Source organism: Schistocerca gregaria, unplaced genomic scaffold (genome assembly GCF_023897955.1).
Source record: "Schistocerca gregaria isolate iqSchGreg1 unplaced genomic scaffold, iqSchGreg1.2 ptg000474l, whole genome shotgun sequence".
NCBI classification, from domain to species: domain Eukaryota; kingdom Metazoa; phylum Arthropoda; class Insecta; order Orthoptera; family Acrididae; genus Schistocerca; species Schistocerca gregaria.
Genome location: NW_026061887.1, coordinates 2,528,472 through 2,533,695, shown reverse-complemented (window position 1 = coordinate 2,533,695; position 5,224 = coordinate 2,528,472).

Here is a 5,224-nt window from a genome sequence, read left to right as displayed (position 1 = left end):
CAGTTCACTTACTTAACTTATTTAATATTGCAACGCGTTTCGAGCTATCACCTCTTTATCAGGCAAGCCGGCCGCGGTGGTCTCGCGGTTCTAGGCGCTCAGTCCGGAACCGTGCGACTGCTACGGCCGCAGGTTCGAATTCTGCCTCGGGCATGGATGTGTGTAATGTCCTTAGGTTAGTTAGGTTTAAGTAGTTCTAAGTTCTAGGGGACTGATAACCACAACAGTTGAGTCCCATAGTGCTCAGAGCCATTATCAGGCAAAATATGACAAAACAAAAAACATTCAAACAGAATGGACATAGACCTTAATGCAAGTATTTTTTCAGTCTTGTCGTTTGTTGTGGCTTTCCTGCAGAGAAAGTCAAATAGAAGCCGTATGAGAGCGCGTTTACTTCGTTTTCTTGTCTGTAGATGAATACTGGAGCACTCCGTTCATCAGAAAAGGCTGCCGTCTTGTGGCCACTGTGGCTTTAAATTGTAAGCACACCACGTAGCTCACTCGGAAAACATGAATAACTGATCTGGCTACTTCAGTATTATGGGCTTAATTTGTATTATTAGTTCACTTTTCTCGGACATGAGCAGACATCCACAAGTAGCAAATAATGTGACCGTGGCTTCCAAGTTAAGGTTCTTCGGTTAATCACAAGGCGTCTACTTCGGTAATAATCTTGCTGGCATTTCGATGATCTTTCTTGGGATTTCTTCATGATTCATTACATTCTTGCACGTGCTACCTTTTTATAGTTTTATGCACTGTGAGATATAATATCTAGCGATTTTAAAAAGCGAGTGAATCAAGCTGCGTCGGATAGAGGTGGAGGGGATAGCTTCAGTTACGTTTGACGCGAAATAGCATTTAGTCATAATGGAGCGTACACTGTCAAAGCATTTTATCAAAACGGTAGTTCGTACCAGCTAGCACGACGTGCAATCCGCAACCACTTCAGCGTTAATCGAAATTGGCCGCTGCACCTGCCTGGGCGATTAAAATGTGGCTGGGGAACATTGAGGAGACGGCGCCAACTGGGAGACCAAAAACTGTGCGCTCGCCTGAAAAACATCGAACGTGTACGCCAAATGAAACGCGTATAGCACGTGTGATTTGACACGACACTACAGCGCGACACGCACGTGCCGCACGAGTCGCGCGGCTGCAGTGCATATTGCGACACGTACACCGTACTTAGCACGCGCCGACTGGCGACGCTCTGCGCTGACAGAACCGTAGGGCGCGCACCTTTTTATCTTTCTCTAATAATTTACAGAAACTATTCACTGAAAATATTTGATTTTTTTCCGTACTTGTGGCTTTACGTGTGAACTTCTTGGCCAAGTGCCTATCATCTGGCTAATAGTCATGCTTACTGTGATCTACACATTTTAGTAAGTCACTACGCAAAACTCAAAAAGTTTGCAATGAAAAATAGGGGGCGCTATGATTTTGCGTTTGGTGAGTATTACAAAATATGTTTATGAGTATGAAATTCAGCTAACATATTAAATTTTTGTTTAGACTTAGGAGGAGGTCTCCATCTGTCTTCGATTTCGAGAAAATGGATCCCATGTAGAGCATTCACTCCCAATCTTACGCCACGGGAATGAAATATTCCTACATCACTGGTATTTCCTAAACCGCTCGAGACATCGAAACAAGATTTTGGTGAATGATGACACAAGGAAGAGAGTACTTTGCCACCCCGGCCGGTGTGGCCAAGTGGTTCTAGGCGCTTCAGTCTGGAACCGCGCGACCACTACGATCGCAGGTTCGAATCCTACCTCGGGAATGGATGTGTGTCATGCCCCTAGGTTAGTTAGGTTTAAGTAGTTCTAAGTTCTATGGGACTGATGACCTCAGATTTTAAGTCCCATAGTGTTCAGAGCCATTTGAACCATACTTTGCCACGTCGTAAACACACTGAGCTTTCTTATCTATCACGGTATATCAGTAGTTACACTTCCCTATTTATTTTTTTTCATTCCACTGTCTATTTTTTTTAGAGTTATCGACAGCTAGTGAGACAAGAGTGTCCTAATAAGAAAGTAAACATGAAATTTCTTCTCTTATGTTGCCACAAACCGTCACAATGAGTTTTTTGGTAAGATATTCGGCTCTCTGGTCGCCAATTACTTGTTTAATGAGACAGATTTCTAAAACAGTGTGTCACAATAACTGCTGCAAAAATGAGTTTATGCAAATCATATTGTGTTTTGGCAAAAGAAGTGCTCTCAAACCCTTCAACAAGAGAAGTGTGGCCGTTACTCGCAAATGGTATTGCATCTTCGAATGAGACGAGGTTAACAACTCACACGAAAATAAATCGCTAATTCTGTTGGAATTTTTGTTGAATCTCACAACCCATTTTATTTTTAACACCGAGCGACTGAAATGGAAACTTACCAAAGAGTTTTATTCCTTTCCTTCATCTGAGCAATAGCAAAGTAATGAAGAGCGTGGTCTTCAGGCGGGATACCACGCACACTACTGATGCCGGTTCCTCACCAACGCCTTGCCAAACTGACAGACCGTGGTTCGCGAATAAAATAGTTGTTACTGAGAAAAGTAAACAACTGATACGTGGCACAACACAATGGCCAGTGTATCGTCAGCAGCTGCGAATAAATCGCGCGACAGGAATGCGGAAGCCAGCAAGTGTGCTTTGTGAGAGGAAGAGTTCACATCGTTCCGAAAACATTGTCACCATTACATTTCTACATATCACCACACTCTTTCAGGATATTCCTACTTTTATAATAGTACCGACCACTAATTCCTTTGTGTAGCCTGTTGTGTAATTAGTTTATTAATGCTGATAGCGTGTATGCAACCACTGAAATACTTTTCCTCGTCACGACGAGCCGATTAAAACATCGTTATTTACGAGGGCTTCTCGACTATTTCGGGCTTGCAATGGAAATGTCACGTCCACATGTACGAAGTATAACGTCTCTTATTAGACCCATATCCACATGATGATATGAAGTACTTAAGTTTTACTATCTCGGACGCTTTTTACCAGGAGCGCAAAGGGGTCATACCTGTGGAAATTATGCCTTCCCGACTTTTTGTAACGGATCGCAGAGATACTTCAGCATAAGAGGCAGCAAGTAGGTAACCTTGTTTTACTTTCCTGTCTTGCTTCTAGATGACACGATTTTATAATATTCCTTACTTCCTTATTCACTACCCTCACGGTAAATCGTCTGTCCCTTCTTACGTTCTGAAAAAATTGTGGAGGCAGACGATATACTTTCAGTGGCTAATGGCTCACCGGTTATTGAACTGTGCATTGGGTTTTTTGACAAAGAATAAACAAAACAAAAGAACTGTACATATGTATGTAAATGAAAACTATTACGTGCTAACGAAAATGGACGGAGCGCTTAAACAGCGAAAAAAAGAACACTGCTCAGTGATAGAAAACTTCAGTTTACATTACAGGCCGTACTCTTCGGATGGACAATACTTCCACTGCCCGTATGCGCCATGCCGAAGTGAGTATATGGCAGAACTGCCCTCCCGCTCCCCGCCTCACACATCCGTCAGTACCCGCGTGACGCGCGGCGCGAGAAACTGCGCCGGTACCACAAAGCCGCGCGACCTGGCGCAGGCGCGTGTCGCGTCCCAGTCGCGTCGCGTCGCAGTTTGCGCGGTCCCATTTGAACCTGTGAAGTTGCAAAAACGCGCGCTGCGCTGCGCCTAGCCTTTAGAGTTGCCATTGAGAGACACACTCGTCGCTCAGTTCGCCGGCACAGCGCTACACTTGGGATTTCAAAGAGAACGGTAGGAAGGATTTTACCCCAGGATTTGCACTTTCACCCCTACAAAATCTAAACGGTACAGGTCCTTAAGGGAATAGATTATGTGATCCGCAGCCGCTTCTAATTAAAAGTTTTGGTCATGATTATTCGGGACCAGGACATTGTAAACCGTTTGTGGATGAGGGATGAAGCTCACTTCCGTCTCTCCAGTTATGTGAACAAGCAGAACTTTCGATTTTGCAGTGACGTTAATACTAGAGAACTGCATCAGCAACCACTGCACTGGGCAAAAGTTACTGTGTGGTTCGTAATGTCTTCAATTAGGGATCATAAGGCCAAACGATTTTTAAGTTGTAACAGTGACTTCGCAGAGATACGCTAGTAAGCATGAATATTGTCAGTCGTTTGTTTCCAAAGATATGGCCTCCCGAAATGGGTACATTGCATGGCCCTCTTGTTCACTGGACGTCACATGTTTGTGACTTTTTCTTTGGGGTTATCTGAAGCGGAAAGTTTAGCAAGATAACCCACCTCGAACAACTGAAGCCCTGAAAGAGTGGACGCGACAGGAAGTGTGATGAGTCAGTACAAGGTCTGGCTGGAGGAATGCGTGCTTCTAAGCGGACGCCATAATAAGACAGTTATCTTGAAAAAGTAACTGAGGAGGAGGAGGAGGACATTAGTGTTTAACGTCCCGTCGACAACGAGGTCATTAGAGACGGAGCGCCAGCTCGGGTGAGGGAAGGATGGAGAAGGAAATCGGCCGTGCCCTTCAAAGGAACCATCCCGACATTTGCCTGAAGCGATTTAGGGAAATCAGGGAAAACCTAAATCAGGACGGCCGGAGACGGGATTGAACCGTCGTCCTCACGAATGCGAGTCCAGTGTGCTAACCACTGCGCCATCTCACTCGGTGAAAAAGTAACTGACGTTTTACTGTTACAGAAAACACTTTTTCGTATATTTTAAGATTATGAAATAGAAAAAGTGTCTTTATTTAACAGCTTTTCAAAAATCGCTCTTTATTATGCCTCACCCTGTAGTTGAAACTCTCTTCTTCATTTAGCTCATGAGGCCCTCAGCTTTAAAAGAATTTATTGTGTCGTAAACACAGTACTATTTCAATATGCTATACGAGCTTATTTTAGGAAAGACACACGGGAAATATATAGTGGTAAATGCGAAAAACAAATACAGAACTAGTTCTCTCACAAATGTTATGACTACTCTTATTTTTTATTTGGGGGACTTATGAAATCTGAATATTTTCGTAGTCTCCATGAAATAGCTGTGTTAATCTTAGATAACGGTGGGTGTGATTAACGTCTCTGACTGGTGGTGTGGAACTGTCTCAAGTGAAGGACAGCAGTAATTGGGTTATTCAGATACACACAGTAGACGATTGTAACTGCACTGTTTACGTGGAAAGAACCCACACATATTACAAAAAATTGATGTAT